The 21160-nt window shown below is 45.7% G+C and overlaps 1 protein-coding gene and 1 non-coding gene across 2 annotated transcripts in view; both read left to right on the forward strand.

Moving 5' to 3' along the window:
* LOC140428374 (cadherin-4-like) overlaps positions 1-21160 on the forward strand; it is a 1038564-nt gene that overhangs the window by 50877 nt on the left and 966527 nt on the right. The gene's annotated exons all lie outside the window — the stretch shown is intronic.
* Positions 14610-14728, forward strand: trnal-caa (transfer RNA leucine (anticodon CAA)). The gene is made up of 2 exons: positions 14610-14647; positions 14683-14728. It is a non-coding gene; the product is annotated as a tRNA-Leu (tRNA).

Genomic DNA, 21160 nt, shown 5'->3' on the forward strand with positions numbered 1-21160 from the left:
ATATACCTATCCCTTTTCATCACTAAAGTAAACGTAATCGAATTGTGGTCACTATCACCAAAGTGCTCACCTACCTCCAAATCTAACACCTGCCCTGGTTCATTACCCAGTACCAATCCAATATGGCCTCGCCTCTCGTTGGCCTATCTACATACTGTGTAAGGAAACCCTCCTGCACACATTGGACAAAAACGGACCCATCTAAAGTACTCAAACTATAGCGTTTCCAGTCAATATTTGGAAAGTTAAAGTCCCCCATAACAACTACCCTGTTGCTTTCGCTCCTATCCAGAATCATCTTTGCAATCCTTTCCTCTACATCTCTGGAACTTTTCGGAGGCCTATAGAAAACCCCTAACAGGGTGACCTCTCCTTTCCTGTTTCTAACCTCAGCCCATACTACCTCAGTAGACGAGTCCTCATCAAACGTCCTTTCTGCCACCGTAATACTGTCCTTGACTAACAATGCCACCCCTCCCCCTCTTTTACCACCTTCCCTGAGCTCACTGAAATATCTAAACCCCGGCACCTGGAACAACCATTCCTGGTCCCTGCTCTATCATTGTCTCCGAAATGGCCACAACATCGAAGTCCCAGGTACCAACCCATGCCGCAAGTTCACCCACCTTATTCCGGATGCACCTGGCATTGAAGAAGACACACTTTAAACCACCTCCCTGCCTGCCGGTACACTCCTGCAACTTTGAAACTTTACTGATGACCTCACTACTCTCAACCTCCTGTATACTGGAGCTACAATTCAGGTTCCCAAGGCCAGCTCACTAACTCTGACTGTCTCAGAGGCTGGGTCCCGAGAGAGCGGACAATTAAACAACTAACAAGAGGAGTAGACTCCACAAATATCTCCATATTCAGTGATGGGGCAGCCCAACACATGAGTGCAAAAGGCAAGGCTGAAACATTTGTAACCATCATCTGCCAGAGGTGCCGAGGGATGGTCTATCTTGCTTCCTTCTGAGATCCCCAGCATCACAGATATCAGTTTACAGCCAAATCAATTCACTCCATGTGCTGACTAGAAACAGCTGAAGTACTTAACATTGCCTAGTCTATGGCTTCTGACAGCATTCCAGCAATTGCACTGAAGACCTATGCTCCAGAACAAGGCCGAACTGGTCCAGTAGAGCTACAACACTACAACCTCCAGCTGGTAATGAGGAAATTTGCTGAGGTATGTCCTGTCCATGAAAAAGATCATCAGTAAAGCGATAGAAAGTGTCATCATAAATGTTATCAAGCAGCACTTACACAGCAATAACCTGTTCGTAGATGCTCATTTTGGGTTCTGCACAGGCCCACCCAGCTCCTGCCTCATTACAGTCTTCGTCCAAACATGGACAAAAGAGCTGAAGTCCAGGGGTAAGGTGAGAGTGACTGTGCTTGACATGATGGCTATATTTGACCAAGTACGACATCAAGGAGCCCTAACAAAAGTGAAGTCAGCGAGAATCACGAGGGAAAATCTACACTGGTTGGAGTCATACCTAGCGGCCAATGTCATACAATAAATGCCACCAACATTTTTACAAAGCTAAAAAGCCAATTATAGAAACAAAAATGAACTTTTCATCCTTGTGCATTCCCTTATGAGCCTGACTTGTGGGTGACGTGCTTGTCCTAGCACTCTTACACAGTTCTACTCCAGTGGCCGCAATAGGGTCAGTGGAAGGCATCTGATTTTCACTGGCAGAAACTGCGGATGGCTTGGGGAAGATGACATCGCACAATTCTCTACCTTAAAAGTCTGACTTCGGGCATGATCGGCAGCAGTTTGGGCAGGCAGAGAGGCAACAGCTAAGGCACTCGTGAAGTGGCAATGAGGAAAGCGTGCATGCTGTCATTATGAGAGAAGGCAATAGGTTCATGTTCCACGGTGCCAGTCCCACTCTTCCATTTTGTCACCTCAGCAATTCTAATAATTTGGTGCAGGGCAGATTACTGGACTGCTGGCAGAGCCTGAAAGCCCCATCTGATCATTGAGATCTATAGCCATGGCGGCAGTAGTCTGAGTCCGCAGGACAGTAATTGTGGATCCCACAACTTCACCTGAATGCCCAATGCAGTATTCAGACAAAATGATCCTAGACCTTGGGTGGCTTCTGCCCATGCACAGTTTTGGCACAAGTCACAATGTGATACATTTGTACAAAATATCGGTGAGGACACCGCGAGTAGCTTTATGTACTTGAGATTGAATAGACCTTAAATTCTTCAGAGAGTGTAGTATAAATTGAATGAGGTGAAGAAAATATTGAGGTAGGACTAAAAATAATGCAACTATTTCCATGCACACTGAAAAGACTAAGAAAAGATTTAAATTAGACACTTAAAAATATGAACAGTTTTGGTGGACTGAATAAGGAAAGACTATTTTCTCTGGTTAGGGAGTTTGTAACGAGACGGGGACCGTAATTTTAAACTTCATACTTAAGACTGAGGAGAGAGTTGAGGAGAAATTTCTTCATTCTGTAGGTTTTTGGAGCATTGAAGATTTTACCACAGAGAATGGTAAATACTTGAAGCAGAAGAAGGTAGGTGCTCCGCAAGCACATTTGTAACAACAGGCATTGATCCCCAAATAGTCTGTGCAAAATAGAATTTATTACTTAATCTGGCACCAGTAACACACAAGAGACAATTAAAACCAGATGTTAAAGGTGCGCTTCAGAGATTAACACTTAATCATTTAGGAATGTTAATATGTAATGGGAGTCATTTTGTCTGGTAATCTGCAATGATCCGCAGTTAAAATTTCAATACCATAAGGACACTTTTTCATTCTCTCTCCCTCTTATCCCGATATCTTTATTTACTTTTGTTTCAAATAGACCATATGATTTCACTGATCATTCAGACAAACAATCGCTGTGCAAATCTTAAGATTCCTCGGTTTCAGGCCTGTTTAACAGGTTTCACTATGGTTGGCAATATATTCTGTTTCATTCTTCGTTTGTTGCATTGCGATTCATGAATGCGGTTCTGCATTGCATAGTGTAATATCTGAATTAGTCCTATTTGTACATGGTTTGGTCTGGGTCCACCTCCTGCATTCCCATTGTCTCAAGAAAAGAGACATACCTGCACCACATGTGGCATAAATTATGTCACATTTAGGAATACTCTGTCTGAAAATTCCCAATCCGCTCTTAATGAGACAATTACAACATTCAAATTTGCATCCTACCTCCCTAAGGCTGGAAACTTACTCACTCCCTTATCTGTTATTGGTAAAATTCCCTGATGCGGAGAGGCAAGCTGCCAAGGGCTGCACCTAATTTTACCCCCCCCCCCCCACCCCCCCCTCCGCTGCCGCCTTGTTTCTGCCTCATAGAACATAGAACATAGAACAGTACAGCACAGAACAGGCCCTCGATGTTGTGCCGAGCATTTTTCGAAACCAAGATCAAGCTATCCCACTCCCTGTCATTCTGGTGTGCTCCATGTGCCTATCCATTAACTGCTTGAAAGTTTCTAAAGTGTCTGACTCCAGTATCACAGCAGGCAGTCCATTCCACAGCCTAACCACTCGCTGAGTAAAGAATCTACCTCGGACACCCCTCCTATATTTCCCACCCTGAATCTTATAGCTATGCCCCCTTGTAACAGCTACATCCACCCGAGGAAATAGTCTCTGAACGTCCACTCTATCTATCCCCCTCATTATCTTATAAACCTCTATTAAGTCGCCTATCATCCTCCTCCGCTCCAAAGAGAAAAGCCTAAGCTCCCTCAACCTTTCCTCATAAGACCTATCCTGCAAACCAGGCAGCATCCTGGTAAATCTCCTTTGCACCCTTTCCAATGCTTCCACATCCTTCCTATAATGAGGTGACCAGAACTGCACACAATACTCCAAATGTGGTCTCACAGGGTCATGTATAGTTGCAGTATAACCATGTTTGCTCTTAAACCCAAGCCCCCTGTTAATAAACGCTAACACACTATAAGCCTTCTTCACGGCTCTATCCACTTGAGTGGCAACCTTCAGAGATCTGTGGATATGAACCCCAAGAGGTCTCTGGCCCTCCACATTCCTCAGAACCCTGCCGTTGACACTGTAATCCGCATTCAAATTTTTCTACCAAAATGAATCACCTCGCACTTATCAGGATTAAACTCCATCTGTCATTTTTCAGCCCAGCTCTGCATCCTATCAATGTCTCTTTGCAGCCTACAACAGCCCTCCACCTCATCCACTACTCCACCAATCTTGGTGTCATCAGCAAATTTACTGGCCCACCCTTCAGCCCCCTCCTCCAAGTCATTGATAAAAATCACAAAAAAATCACAGAGGACCCAGCACTGATCCCTGTGGTACACCGCTGGTAACTGGTCTCCAGTCTGAAAATTTTCCATCCACCACCACCCTCTGTCTTCTATGTGATAGCCAGTTACTTATCCAATTGGCCAAATTTCCCTCTATCCCATACCTCCTTACTTTGTTCATGAGCCGACCATGGGGAACCTTATCAAACGCCTTACTAAAATCCATGTATACGACATCAACTGCTCTACCTTCATCTACACACTTAGTTACCTCCTGAAAGAATTCAATCAAATTTGTGAGGCAAGACCTACCCTTCACGAATCCGTGTTGACTATCCCGGATTAAGCTGCATCTTTCCAAATGGTCATAAATCCTATCCATCAGGACCTTTTCCATTATCTTCCTGACCACTGAAGTAAGACTAACTGGCCTATAATTACCAGGGTCATTCCTATTCCCTTTCTTGAACAGAGGAACAGCATTCGCCACTCTCCAGTCCTCTGGCACTATCCCCGTGGACAGCGAGGACCCAAAGATCAAAGCCAAAGGCTATGCAATCTCATCCTTTGCCTCCCAAAGAATCCTTGGGTATATCCCATCTGGCTCAGGGGACTTGTCGACCCTCAGGTTTTTCAAAATTGCTAATACATCCTTCCTCAGAACATCTACTTCCTCCAGCCTACCCGCCTGAATCACACTCTCATCCTCAAAAACATGGCCCCTCTCCTTTGTGAACACTGAAGAAAAGTATTCATTCAACGCCTCTCCTATTCCTTCTGACTCCATGCACAAGTTCCCACTACTGTCCTTGACCGGCCCAACCCTCACCTTAGTCATTCTTTTATTTCTCACATAAGAGTAAAAAGCCTTGGGGTTTTCCTTGGTCCGACCAGCCAAAGACTTTGCATGCCCCCTCCTAGCTCTCCTAAGCCCTTTTTTCAGCTCATTCCTTGCTACCTTGTAACCCTCAAGCAACCCTACTGAACCTTGTTTTCTCATCTTTTTTCCTCTTGACAAGACATTCAACCTCTTTTGTGAACCATGGTTCACTCACACGGCCACTTCCTCCCTGGCTGACAGGGACATGCCTATCAAGGACACGCAGTATTTGTTCCTTGAACAAGCTCCACTTTTCATTTGTGCCTTTCCCTAACAGTTTCTGTTCCCATCTAATGCTCCCTAATTCTTGCCTATTCGCATCATAATTACCCCTCCCCCAATTATAAACCTTGCCCTGCCGTATGGCCCTATCCTTCTCCATTGCAATAGTGAAAGACAGCAAATTGTGGTCACTATCTCCAAAGTGCTCTCCCACAAACAAATCTAACACTTGTTCATTACCCAGTACCAAATCCTATGTGGCCCCCCTTCTTGTCGGCTTATCCACATATTGTGTCAGGAAACCCTCCTGCACACACTGTACAAAAACTGCCCCATCTGAACTGTTCGACGTCTAGAGGTTCCAATCAATATTTCGAAAGTTAAAGTCACCCATGACAACTACCCTGAGACCTCCACACCTCTCCATAATCTGTTTTGCAATTTCTTCCTCCACATCTCTATTACTATTTGGGGGCCTATAGAAAACTCCTAACCATGTGACCGCTCCTTTCCTATTTCTAACTTCGGCCCATATTACCTCAGTAGGCAGATCCCCTTCAAACTGCCTTTCTACAGCCGTTAAACTATCCTTGATTTACAATGATACTCCTCCACCTCTTTTACCACCTTCCCTACTCTTATTTAAACATCTATACCCCGGAACTTCCAACAACCATTCCTGTCCCTGTTCTAACCATGTCTCCGTAATGGCCACAACATTGTAGTCCCAAGTACCAATCCACGCTCCAAATTCACCTACCTTATTCCGGATGCTCCTTACATTGAAGTAGACACACTTCACCCCACCTTTCTGTTTTCCGGTACACTCCTGCGACCTTGATACCCTCCTCAGTTCCTCACTACTCTCGACACTGGCTTCTGGAACACAGCTCGTTTTCCCAGGCTGGTAAAATCTCCCCACATTTTCCCACCACCCGCCATTTTTATTCCTCCGATGCGATTCAATAATTTAAACACATTTATTGGGATTTGAGTTACTTTATTCTGAATGTTAAAATTAGTTGCGATATCTTCATCCCCTGTAAGACTGCCAAGCTTAACATACAATATCGCTAGCATTTTCTGACTATTTGTAAATCTTGTGAGGACACTTACTTTTTGAGAGATTTTAGAATTTGAAGCGATCTCAGTCATTTAGAATTTTGCATTACTTGAATATGTCCCAGGTGAAACGAGTGGAATTTTCCACTTGACACTACTGTAGGGTACTGAGAGGTGGATCAGGAGAAACGTACGGGAGAAGCTTAATGATTTTTGAAATGGCACAAGTGCCAACTGATGACACCCAGTTGATTCCTTCCTTTTTTTGATGAGGTGTTGCACTGACAATCCTCTGGCCCGATCCAAGAGTGTTTGACAGATTGTGTTCAGGACTTCAACTATTTTCTCAGACTTCTCTCAGTATTGCTCAAATGAATACCATTTGAACCCAGTGCTTCCACTCTGAATTCCACAAATATTTCCATGCTACCGACTTGTCTAAAGTACCCATCTAGTTGTTCCATCTCCTCCTTTTGTACCTATTTTTTATTATTGCACACTTCTGTGAGAAACGAGACAAAATATTAATATAGAATTTAGAAATTCTTTCATTCTTGTTGAATAGGTTTAATTTCCGCCTACAACTGGCCTTGCCCTTTAACTATTTTTAATCTTGGTATTCAGAAAATACTCTGTCATTGCACTGCATAAGTAGTATTTCTGCATAAGAATTCATAACAAGGCTTGTCTGAGAGCCCAGACATCCATTAGTCTATTGGAAACGCTGCACTTCATGGAAGACATTGCATAATTGACAGTTTTTACACTGTGATCTTTTCTTTCATTGGACAATATTTATTTGCACAAGATAAATATTCCTCAAGTGCTTGCAATTTCTGCTGTACATGAAAGGGTCTGGACGATTGATGTTTTTACCGAGCTATAATGGAATGAGTTTTTTTAAGAAGGCAGAGGATTATGAATTTATTAATTTTTAAAAACTTTTCTTCCATCCTGTTGTTACTATAGGATTCATTGGCTTTGTACAAAATGTATAGTAGCTGAATGGGCATGGAACATATGAAATAGGAGCAGGCATAGGCCATTTAGCCCATTAAAGCTGCTACACCATTCAGACAGATCATGGCTGATCATCTTCCTCTTAAGCCACTTTTCCACTATTCCCCTTGATGTCACTAGTATCCAGAAATGTATCAATTTCTTTCTTGAACATGCTCAATGACTGAGCTTCCACAGCCCTCTGGTGTAGAGAATTCCAAAGACTCACCATCCTCTGAGTGAAAAAATTCCTCCTCATCTCAGTATTAAACTGCCTGCGCCTTATTTTGAATTGTGCCCCCTGGTTCTGGACTCACCAGCCAGGGGAAGCATCCTGTTCATATCTACCCTGTCACACACTGTAAGAACTATCAATGAGATCACCTCTAAACTCTGAGAATATAGGCTCAGTATCCTCAAGATCTCCTCAGAAGACAATCCAAGAGATTAGCCTCGTGAACCTCTGCTACACTCCTTATATGACAAATACACTCTTCCATAGTTATGGGAAATCAAAACTGTGCACAATATTCCAGGTGGCTTGTCACCGAGGCTCTACTTTATACAATTGCAGCAAGGCATCTTCACTCCCGTACAAATAATCCCCTGACAATGAAGGCCAACATACTGTTTGTCTTCCTAATTGCTTTCGGCACATGCATGCTAACGTTTAGTGACACATAAGCAAGGACACCAAGGTCCCTCTGGACATCAACACTTTCCAACTTTCCCCACTTAAGAAATACTCTGCTTTTCAGTTTTTTTTTTACTTCAGTGAATAACTTCACATTTATTCACATTATAATTTCATCTGCCAAGTTCTTGCCATTCACTTTGCCTGTCCAAGTCACCTTGAAACTTCCTTGCATCCTCCTCACAACTCATATCAGGTTTTATGTCACAAGCAAATTTGGAAATATTAGGCTTGATATTCTGGATTCGAGGCCAGTGAATAGCGATTTGGCCAAAAACGGGAACCGTGACAGGCGCCAAACAGTTTGTGATGCAACCTGCCTGCTCCCGGAGGTGAATTAGGAATCTTGCCATAGCACGACGAGAAATCAATTATCACCACTTAAGCCCCATTTCCTGTCATCCAACGAACTCCTGTCATTTACCGGCCTCCCCAGCAAGTGCTCACGCTGGCGCCGATTGGACTCCTTTTTAAAAATATGACCCTAACGGAAGGCTTCTGTGGGGAGCCGAGGAGGGGAGCAGCAATCTTTGTTCACAGGCAAAGAGACCAGGGGTGCTGGCTTTGCCACTCCAGTGCTCGGTGGGGAGTGGGGGACACTCCGCAGAGGTGGACCGCCATGGGAGGGTGAGAGTGGGGGAGGTGCTGAGGGTGTGTGGGGAGAGGGGGGGGACTGGGGAGGCAATTGCTCGCAGCACCAGCTGCTTACCTCATCCTGTGGACTTCACTGCCTTTGGCAGGCGTCATCTGGGGGTCTGGGACAGCACATGCAGAAACGTGCCACCCTATCCCATGTGCTGACCCCCAAGACATGGCCTCATAAGTGGGGTAGAACCTGGGAGTGCTGGTGGCCACCATCGCCGCCCAATGGGATGAGTCTGGGTTGGCACTCAGCGCCCCCTCCACCCGATCGGTGCCCATAGAGCCCTGTCATTCACCTTGGTGGTTGCCCATGGTCTGCACCATTGTGTCAGTACCCTCGGTAATGCTCCTCAGTGACTGGGACACAGCCCTCTGTGACCGGGCCATGCACTGCAGTGCTCCAGCCATGCCCACCCCGACTGGGACAGAGTCCGGAGCGGCACAGCCATTCCCATCTGAGAGCGGGACATGTCCCGCAGAACCCCATCAAGTTCGGCCTGCTACTGGGTGACATCCCCCAGTGAGACAGACATACTGCCGAGACCCTCAGCCATGGCCGTCACCAACTGCGTGATGCCTTGAACACCTTCACTCATGGTGCTGACGTCGTGCACCAGGCTCTCCACTGCGGTCGCTACACTAGCAGAGTTGGCCTCAGTGCCACTCATTGCCGGCGCCACCTCCTGCACCCGTAGCTTCTGGGGCTTCTCCAATCAGCTATGGATCTGCTGGAATGATGCTGACATCTCCCTCTGAACGTCCCAGCCGCTCCCTATTGTCTCCATCAGCCCCAGGTAACTCTGTTTCAGAGGCGCAGCATCAGGCTGGGTCCAGGGATCCAGCAGACTTCCGACTGCTGTCTTGCCTGGGGTATCCTGCCTCCATCAGATGTACATCAGCAGCAGTGTGGTGCTCAGCAGATTGTGCCCCAGAAGCCTGAACACTAATATTTCCCACCCAGGTGTGTGTACCTGCGCTGGTGGAGGGTGGAGATGACAGCTGCGCCGCGACTATAACAGTTGCATCCTCGGAGTTCTGCTCGGAGTCAGAGGGGGCCGCCCAGGATGGGCCGGCACCGTCGACTGGAGGACCTGCAGAAGAATGTGGTCAGTGGGAAGGGTGGGTCAGTCAGTAAAGCAATCACTACTCATGTTTGACAAGTCCTCCGGTGGGAACCGGTGGCTCCTCACCTCTGCGGCATCCACCAGCCTCTGCGTAGGTGACTGCCGTGTCCTCAGCCACACCAGTCACCTCCAGGGCCCACTTCTGGCAGGAGGTGGGGATTGTCAAGTCCAGCACCCCACTGCCAATCTGGGCCCTCTCCCACTGATTGTAGAAGAGCTTTTCCGGAGGGGACACATAGAGGGCATCGTTCACGTGTGATTCACAGTTGGGGGGGGGGGGGGTTGTGCAGTTACAAAATTGGACATGAGCAAAGTTTATCTGCAGCTGGAGCTCAATAAATCATCACAACAGTACATCACGATCAAGGGTTTCTATGAGTACACCCGGCCGCCGTTTGAAGTATCCTCAGTGTGCATGGTCCTCCAGAGTATCATGCAGAACATCCCACGTTGATGTTTACTTAGAGGATGTGCTAGTCACAGGGACCATGGACCAGGAGCATTGACAGAACCTTGAGGTGGTGTTCAAGCATTTTTCAGAGTATGGGGTCTGCCTGCGCCACGCAAAGTGCCTTGGGAGTGGAGCAAAGCCGAGGATGGGATGTTTAATGGGCAGCACGGCGGCACAATGGTTAGCACTGTTGCTTCATAGCGCCAGGGTCCCAGGTTCGATTCCGGCTTGGGTCACTGTCTGTGCGGAGTCTAGACGTCCTCCCCGTGTATGGGTGGGTTTCCTCCGGGCGCTCCGGTTTCCTCTCACAAGTCCTGAAAGACGTGCTGTTAGGTGAATTGGGCATTCTGAATTCTCCCTCACTGTACCCAAACAGGTGTCGGAATGTGGCGACTTGGGGATTTACACAGTAACTTCACTGCAGTGTTAATGCCGACTTGTGACAATAATAAAGATTATTAAGGAAGTGAAACGGTGGTTGTTCTCTTCGGGGGTGTTGATGCATTTCGATCCCTCAAAGCCATTATTTGTCAGATGTGATGCATCGCCCCATGGGATTGGGGCAGTCCTGATTCATCAGATGTGCGATGGCTGTGAACGTCCATCACCTTTGCCTCACAGATGCTGGTTGTGGCTGAGAAAAAGTACGCTCAAATCGGAAAAGAAGGTCTGGCGGCCGTATTTGGTGTAAAGCGCTTTCCTCAGTACGCCTCTGGCTGCCATTTCTTTATCGTCATGGATTACAAGCCATTGCTGGGCCTCTTTCATAAAGACGAGGAGATCCCACAAATTACTTCCGCAAAGATTCAGCGCTGGGCCTTGTTATTGGCTGCTTACGAATACTCTTTCGAGCACCGTCCAGGGCGCAGATTGTGCATGCTGATGCATTGAGCCATCTTCCCCTGCAGACCGAATCCGCAAACCCGCCTACGGCGGTGACTAGCCTAAATTTTATGGACTCCTTGCTGAGTTTGGACACGGATATCAAGACGTTGGTCCAACAGTGCTCCATCTGTCAGGAACACCAGGAGCTTCCCACTACAATCTTGCGAGTGGCTGGTGCACCCATAGGCTCGTGTACACGCCGATTTCACGGTACATTCCTGGGTTCGATGTTTCTCATCCTGGTGGACGCCCACTCCAAGTGGCTGGAGGTCCACAAGGTGGTGATGATCACCTCTTGGGTGACCATCGAAAGGTTGCGCATTTCTTTTTCCACCTATAGAATCCCTGAGATGCCCCTAACAGATAATGGGCCCTCTTTCCCAAGCGAAGAATTTGCCGCTTTTGTCCGCACTGCCCCATACCATCCAGCATTGAATGGCTTGACAGAGAGGGGTGTGCAGACAGTTAAATGGGGACTTCAGGTTCGATTGTCACTGGGCTGGCGTGTTTTTTATTCTCGTACAAGGTCACGCCGCACGCAGTAACTGGGGTGGTCCCCACTGAAATGTTAACGGGTCGTAGGCTTCGTACCTGACTGTGTTGATTCTCCCAGACATCAGTGCGAAGGTGCGCCATGACCAGGATTTGCAGGGGCATTGCCCAGTTCAACGTTGACCTCTCTGACACTTCGCACTTGACGATGTTCGTTCATAAATACACTGACGGTTCTCACTGCCTTTCTGGGATTGTCGTCCGTCGAACAGGACTAGTCTCTTACCAAGTTTGGTCCGGGGGCAACTGATGCGATGGCAGTTGGATCACATTCGCTTGCGGAAGTTGGTTCCTCGTGAGGTTCCTCAGAAGAAACCTGTTCTGAATCATTCGACTCCATTACCGAACCAGCCTGCTGTGATGCCTCCAATCTATATCAACAGCAACGTGCCCGACATTGTATCTTCAGATTCAAATGTGGAGATGCAGATGTCTGAGATCTCATATGCCGATTCAGCAAGTGCCTCCTGCCGATCGTTCACCATGGCGTCCCACGGCGACCAGAAAAGGAGCCTGGTAGGAATCTATTGCAAAGTATATTTAGCGTTATTGTAAATAAATCTGAGTTCTTTATTTTACTCAGTGTGAATTCCCGTGTCCTTCTTAATCTCGTATTGATCCTTGCGGTATCTCACCAGTATCAGCCTGCTCTCCTGAGATTGATCCATTTATTCCTACTCTGTTTTCTGTCTGTTGGTCAAGTTTAAATTCATAGCAGTATATTACCCCCAATCCCATGTGCTCTATTTTTTTTAATAACAGGGTGGCCCAGTGGCACAGTGGTTAGCAATCATGTCTCACAGCGCCAGGCACCTGGGTTTGATTCCGACCTTGGGTAACTGTCTGTGTGGAGTTTGCACATTCTCCCCGTGTCTGTGTGGGTTTCCTCCGGGTGCTCCGGTTCCCTCCCACAGTCCAAAGATGTGCAGGTGAGATAGATTGGCCATGATAAATTGCCCTTTAGGGTGGAGTTGCAGGAATAGGGTGGGGGATTGGTTGGGCTTAGGTAGGATGATCTTTCAAAGGGTCGGTACAGACTCGATGGGCCAATGGCCTTTGTCTGCACTGTTGGGATTCTATGACCTATGAACCGCCTGTATGGGACCTTATCAAAAGCCTTTTGAAAATCCGAATACACCACATCCACTGGTTCTTCTTTTTCTAGCTGCAAGTAACATCCTGCATAAACTGCAACACGTTTGTCAAACTGATTGCCCTTTCATACATCTATGTTGACACTGCCCAATTGCATAATTATTTTTCAAGTGTCCAGTTATCAGATACTTTATAATAGATTCTCAGACTTCTCTTGCTTCTGATGTCTGTTGTTCTGTTTTCCCTCTCCCCTCCTTAAATAGTGAGGTTACATTTGCTACGTTGCAGTATGCAGGAATCTTTTACAGAATCTATAGAATTATGTATGATAACCACCAATGCACTCTATGGCCACCTTCTATAACACGCGAGAATACAGTGCCATTATTTATTATAGGATGGAAGTGCCATAGCTTGGCATGGAATGTATCAGTGGTCATGGGTGTGGGTTGACGAGCATAGCTTGGCATGGAAAATACCTTCTGAATTTGCCTTTTAAAATGTTCCCTCTTCCAGACTATGGTTCATGGCACCTCTGAAAGGCCGTGAAGCACACATCGTTTGAAAGCTGACCCGGCTCCCTTGAAATTGCAGGGTAATGGGGCAATGCTTATCCCCGCTACACCAGCCACCCCACACCCTTAACCTAGACTGGTGAAAATTGGGGCCACAAAATATGGGGTCGGGAATGCTGGAAATCGCTTCCCAGCTGCCATCTTGTCACCACCATGGAGTCTCCCAACTCCATGAAAATCCAGCCAATTTCCCGTGCCAGCCTCCCCGAACAGGTGCCAGACAGTGGCGACTAGGGGTTTTTTATAGTAACTTTATTTGAAGCCTACTTGTGACAATAAGCAATTTTAATTTAAGTTCATTTCATTTCAATTTAATTCTTCAAACTAAATTCAGCGCTGCCTCCTTCATTTAAATAAAAAGCACTCCTGAACACATTGGATTAAACCCTTCTCTTCTTTGTCACTTACATTACTTTTACTCCTGTCTATCTTTGCACAATTAAAACCACCCACGATAATGGTCCTGTTATTTCTGCAGAAATCTCCAATTGTCTACACTTCCCTTCCCTCACTGTAAACAATCTACATGAGAAGCAACTTTATAGATCAACCATTATCTTCTAAAGCCTACGAGCTTCCAAACCGTTTCAGATTTTTGCACTATCCTTTGTGTACACAAGTTGTGGAATCTGTAGTTCATACTGCTACACTGCCTTTTTTCTCTTGCTCGATCCAAAGCTGATTTTTTTTGTGGGGTAGGTGTGGTGGCGTTGGAAGTGAGAGGGTGGGGGTTGTGGCAGGGCAGTGCTACTTGGGAGTTGCAGTATATGTACCTAGATGGCACTGTTACACACGTAACATCTCAGTGTTGGAATTCAAGTGGAGAATACACCAGGGATAATTTGTTTTCTCTCTCCTACATACATTGCCCTTTCTGCCTCTGATTTAAACAGAGATTAGAGAATTTGGAATTCACGTTTTTTTTAATGTGGCTTAATTTGTGTTACCTTCTGTAAATATTAAATGATAAGGGACAGGTTTGTGCAATGTGTTTTCTTGCAACCCTGGACGGAATCAATTCTAACTAATGGATGAGTGTCTCTCCAGCTATTGTAAGCTGTGAAGATGATTGTTGAGGGGAAAAAAACATTTGAATAGAAGAGTTATCCCTCTAAATTTGGATGGGAAAGATCAGCAACTTGTCAGGATGGCCGAGTGGTCTAAGGCGCCAGACTCAAGGAGTGGTTTTCCTTGCCTCGTTTAAGCCTGGTGATTTCTGGTCCCTTTCTAGGGGCGTGGGTTCAAATCCCACTACTGACATTGCCTTTTAGGGGCTGGTTTATCACAATGGGCTAAACAGCTGGCTTGTAATGCAGAACAAGGCAGCAGCGTGGGTTCAATTCCCGTACCGGCCTCCCCAAACAAGCGCCGGAATGTGGCGAACTAGGGTCTTTTCACAGTAACTTCACTGAAGCCTACTTGTGATAATAAGCGATTATTATTATTATTAGTAGTAGTAGGTTTTATGGGTCAGGGTTTAGAGAATCCCAAAATGTATCATGGAGTTCACCTGACCCACAACTTTTAATAGATTGTGGTATGGAGAGCACACAGCTCACTCTACAGGTATGGTACAGCAGAAATGGAACAGAGTTTTTTAAAAACAAAACAATGTTTATTCTATGAACTCAAGTTAACCTTTCTAAAACAAACAGTGAATATCTTAGCAACCATTAATTCAAAGATAACCCCCAAAGAATACAACACTAAGTAACCTGTATGCTGCCCTTTTACACCCAAAAGACTTAACAAACCTTTAAACAGAAGAACATCAGAGTTTACATTCAATACTGAAAACATTTATAATTCTGAATTCACCAAATGATTAAGAGATAGTCTTTCATGGCAGCGAGATCAACAATACAGCTGCTTTGGCTGACTTCAGCTGCAACACACTGAAAAACAACACCAAAAAGACAGACACACCCAAGCTTTTCTCAAAGTGAAACTCAAAAGCAGAACAAGAGCTCAGCTCCACCCACTCTCTGACATCACTGCAGTAGCATGAGCAGCTAACCATTTCTCAAAGCAGCATTCTCATGACACCTCACCCCAAGAAAAAAAAACCCCACCAACTTCAAGAAGGTTTCATTTTTCACCTTTTCACCATCCTTTAAGAAATGCACACAGTAAATATACTTTATCGTTGCAAAAATCAACACACGCAAAGAGGTATAATAATAGTCCATTTTTTTCTGTTCTTCTTCCTCCAACTGAAATTCCTTCTCAATTGACAGTCTCTTTGAACAAGAAGCTCTCTGCACGATCCGTCCATTTCTCTATGCCGCGGCATTTCTCTTTAAAGTCAGATACTTTAGTTCAATCTGATCACAGAGTCCCTTGTAATTCTCCAACACAAGAGCATTGGTTATCACAGCTTTCAGGCTTTCAAATGCCTATTGAAAGTCCGCTGTCCATTGAAATTTTTGACGTTTCTTCAGCAAGTCCATCAGTGGAGCAATCACGCGACAAAACTTTTGCACAAATGATCGATCAAATCCACTCATGCCAAGAAATCGCATTATTTCCCTTTGTCTTGAGGGTATCGGAAACTCCTCAAGGAAGTGATTCGGGCTTTTCCAAATTCACTTTTCGCTAGGTTTATCACTAAACCCGCCTCCTGAAGTCGATCGAATAACTCCATCAGATATTGTGTCCATGTCTGGCTGAAAATTACCAGATCATCGATGTATACCGCAATTGGGTTATCCTGAAACGACTGTATTAGTTAACCGTTGAAATGTGGCTGGGGCGTTTTTCATACCAAATGGCATAACTTTGAACTGGTATATAACATCTGGGGCAAGATTCTCTGACCGCCCACCCCCCCCCCAGCCGGGTCAGAGAATCGCCGGGGGCTGGCGTGTATCCCGCCCCCGCCGGTTGCCGAAGTCGCCGGCACCGGAGATTCAACGGGGGCGGGAATCGCGCCGCGCCGGTTGGCGGGCCCCCCCGCTCGATTCTCCGGCCCAAATGGGCCAAAGTCCCGCCGCTAAAATGCCTGTCCCGCCGGCATAAATTAAATCACCTACCTTGCCGGCGGGACAAGGCGGCGCGGGCGGGCTCCGGGGTCCTGGGGGGGGGCGCGGGGCGATCTGGCCCCGGGGGGTGCCCCCACGGTGGCCTGGCCCGCGATCGGGGCCCACCGATCCGCGGGCGTGCCTGTGCCGTGGGGGCACTCTTTCCCTTCCGCCTCCGCCACGGTCTCCACCATGGTGGAGGCGGAAGAGACTCCCTCCACTGCGCATGTGCAGGAATGCTGTCAGCGGCCGCTGACGCTCCCGCGGCGCCGCTCGATATGCCATTTCCGCGCCAGCTGGCGGGCAACAAAGGTCGTTTCCGCCAGTTGGCGGGACGGAAATTCCTCCGGCGCCGGCCTAGCCCCTCAATGTTGGGGCTCGGCCCCCAAAGATGCGGAGCATTCCGCACCTTTGGGGCGGCGCGATGCCCGTCTGATTTGCGCCGTTTTGGGCGCCAGTCGGCGGACATCGCGCCGTTTCCAGAGAATTTTGCCCCTGGAGTCACAAAAGCTGAAATCTTCTTCACCCTTTCGGACAAAGGTTCCTGCCAGTAACCTTTAAGTAAATCCAATTTGGAAATAAGGCGGACTGTCCCACTTTCTCAATGCAATCCTCCAAACGTGGGGTAGGATAAGTGTCCGTTCTTGTAACTGCATTAATCTTTCGAGAGTCCACACACAACCGTTGGGTACCGTCTGGTTCAGGCACCATCACTATGGGTGAGCTCCATTGGCTGCAACCCACTTCAATTATGCCATTTTTAAGCATACTCTCAATCTCTTTGTTAACCTGTGCCAATTTTAAAGGGTTAAGTCTGTATGGATGTTGTTTGATTGGAACAGCATTTCCCACATCTACATCATGTATAGCCATTTTAATACTTCCCAATTTATCTCCACAAACTTGCCCATGTGATATCAATAACTCTTTCAGGTCAGTTCGTTTTTCCTCTGGAAGATATCTGAACAATTTATCCCAATTTTTAAGAACATCCTCATTTTCCAATTTAATTAGAGGAATGTCAAATTCACGGTCATCTGGATTTGGTTCGTCACTTTGAGTTAGAATCATTAAAACCTCCTTTTTCTGTCCTTCCCTTTCAAAGTACCTTTTAAGCATATTCACATGACACACTCGGTGAGTCTTCCTTCTATCTGGTGTTTTTACCACATAATTCACCTCACTTAATTTCCTTTCAATCTGATACGGTCCACAAAACCTTGCTTTTAAAGGATCACCTACCACTGGCAACAACACTAAAACTTTATCCCCATTGGCAAAACTATGAACTTTGGATTTCGTGTCTGCTACCCGTTTCATCACATTTTGTGCAACTTTCAAATGTTGGCTAGTCAATTCTCCTGCTCTATTTAACCATTCCCTGAAATTTGACACGTAATCCAATAATGTAATTTCCGATTTCTCACTCACCAATTTTTCGTTAATCAATTTAAGTGGTCCATGACCTCATGACCAAAAATTAGTTCAAAAGGACTACATTTGGTTGACTCATTAGGTGCACCCTAATTGCAAACATATGAATGGAATTCCTTTATCCCAATCCTCTGGATAATCATGACAATAAGCCCTCAACATTGTCTTTACTGTCTGATGCCACCTTTCTAATGCTCCTTGCGATTCTGGATGATACGCAGTTGATTTAAATTGTTTTATTCCTAAGCTATCCATAACTTCTTTGAATAATCTTGAGGTAAAATTTGATCCTTGATCCGATTGTATTTCTGTGGGTAGTCCATATCTAGTAAAGAATTTAAGTAACTCCTTCACAATCTTTTTCGCTGTAATATTACGTACTGGAATGACCTCTGGAAAGCTAGTGGACACATCTATTATAGTCAAAAGGTATTGATTCGCACCTTTGTTTTATGAAGCGGTCCTACGCAATCAATTAGGACCCTTGTAAAAGGTTCCTCAAATACTGGAATGTGTATTAAGGGCGCTGATTTTATCACTGCTTGAGGTTTCCCTATCACTTGACATGTGTGACATGATTGACAAGATTTAACTATATGTTTATTTAGTCCAGGCCAATAAAAATGTTTCTGGATTTTAGCTTGAGTTTTCCTTATTCCCAAATGACCTCCCACTGGTACCTCATGTGCAACTCGCAACACCTCCTTTCTATACCCTACCGGCAATACTACTTGATGAACTTCTGCCCACTTTTCATCCGCCTGCATATGTAAAGGTCTCCATTTTCTCATCGAGACATCACTTTTACGGTAATAACACTCTGGTATACACTCAGATTCCTCTTCCGTATATGCTTTCTGATACATCCGTTTTATTTTTATATCTTTCTGTTGTAACTCCGCCAATTCCACCTGCTCAGCTCCACCCACACTCTGACATCACTGCAGTAACATGAGCAGCTTACCATTTCTTAAAGCGACATTCTCATGACATAGGTTAAATGTAAATTCTGCATTTAGTGTTGCTAACTTAGTTTTGGAAGTGAGCACCAGGTGCCCAAAGCACATCAATGTTCTGTTTTCAATGTTCTCCCAAATAATGAGCACAAATCCTCAGGCTTCTAAATTATCTTTACATTTTAAACTAATTCACAAAACTACTGGTTGGGTCGTAAGGTGCTATTATTAATGGAATGATTGTAATTGATTCTCTTTTGACTGACTATTTTTTAATGAAAATGTCAAATTTGAAGCAGCTGAATTTTTTGATTTTTATACATTAATCAAACAAATCTCTTCAGCAGTATATGTGTTTGAATCAGGATTTCCATTTGAGGGAAATTGATGGAATAATCTTCCACAATTCTTCACTTACACTCAAAATTACTTGTCTGAATCTGAATCTGGGATACCTTTGTATATTTTTAAGCTGTATTACATCAAATTCTCCACTCTGTCCTCCAGTATTTTTTGATAGCATTACATTTTTAAAATTGTGTTTTCAACTCGTCAAAAGATGCATCTGATGCCTCAGACGTAATTTCAAGTGGAGTAAGACTGAGAGTCAATATAATGGTGCAACCATTTTGTCAGTCATTCGTTTGGATTTTACTCTTTCCGTCGCGCCCTCCCCAAACATCTAGTTTACTGGATGGGTATCAGATAGTTCATGTTGCTTTGGGAGTTAAATTCGCTGACGGAGGTAAGTCAGGAAACGAAAACCAGCTGTTATATGTTGTAGCACATCTAAAGCTTGCACTAATGAACTGCCAAGTGTACTTTTACACAGGTCCCCAGTTGATATTTTATCAGATATGGTCTTTGTTTCAAAACACGAAAATTAAAATCTTCAGCTATTCCAGTGGTTTGTAAAATATTCATTGTTTTTACGTGGCCATATGTAGTTTGTCTTTCCTGCACAATTTTATAAGGTTACATAGGTATCCACAGTAGCCTCTGTAGATTTCATTTTAAACTGAGTGGCAAAGCAAAAAATATTTCATCAATTTATCATCATTAGTACCTTCTGCTTTTTCAAATTAGTGAATGCTCGTATAAAATGTCTCCCAACTGAAAAGGTTTGCTGACTGCAGCTTCCTTTCAGAATCTCCCACCACCATTGCAGTTTGAATACTTCTGGCACCCATGATCCTCCAACTTGGGCTTCCACACAAATATTGGTCACGGTCTAACCGAATGGGAACGGAGTCCCGGGACGAGTGCGTTTAGTCGGGTGTTTCCAGGCACTCACAGTGCCAAGAAATGCCATGCTACCTATTGGGACTCTGATTCTATTCGGGGCTTCAACAGAGAATGCCCGACGAGATTGCACTTAGTCTCATTTCCTGCATTGAGGAAACCCTCCGAAACCCCGCTCCCCCTCCCCCTAAGCCAAGCCACAACTCATCTATAAGGGGGTCCTTGGGGCCCCCTCACACCCGACCGCACCTGCGCAGGGCACTCCCGTGCTCGATCTCCAATGCGGGAAAATACCAGCCTGGTACCTTTGCGCTGCCAGCCTGACACCTATGCAGTGCACGGGCTCCTTGGCAGTACCAGGCTGGCACCCAGGTGGCGTTACCAGAGTGGCACTGCCAGGGTGTCAGGCTGGCATTGACAGGGTGCCCAGGCAGTACCAACAGTGCCACCCTTCCAAGAGGGCAAGCACCTGGGGACCTCTGATCCCCTGGGAGATTCCCACGAGTGCCGTTCTATCTGGTCCCTGTTTATGGAGACCAGCATTGAACAGCACTCACCCGAGGTCTCCGAGGCGAAGGGGTGAGATCCCAACGCCTCGGGTAGATCTTGGGAGAGCATATTAGAGTGAGACTAATTGTCTCACTCTAATATGCAGATTTGCAAAATAGTGACCCCACCCACAATGGGCGGGATTCAGATTGTGACGTCTCATGAGATTGTATTATATCTCGCAAAGCATGGTGAGCTGAGTAGCTACCAGAAGAGGAATCTCCCACATTTACCAGCCACGCCACATGTTCCTCCGGCGCAAGGTGGCTGATAGATCATGCCCATTGTTCATCAGGACGCAATCTACATAGGTGATGCTCAAACCACCTGTGAATAAATATGCCGAATGCTGCTGTGCAATGCTTGATGTCTTGTTGGCAGAATGCCAAGTATTTTTCAAATGAACAGTCACTCCCAACCCTTTTCCACCACCATCAGCATTTAGATTTTCCAGTAGAACAGAATCCGTCACCATATGGGAGATGAGTATT

The sequence above is a fragment of the Scyliorhinus torazame genome, chromosome 8 (genome assembly GCF_047496885.1).
Source record: "Scyliorhinus torazame isolate Kashiwa2021f chromosome 8, sScyTor2.1, whole genome shotgun sequence".
NCBI classification, from domain to species: domain Eukaryota; kingdom Metazoa; phylum Chordata; class Chondrichthyes; order Carcharhiniformes; family Scyliorhinidae; genus Scyliorhinus; species Scyliorhinus torazame.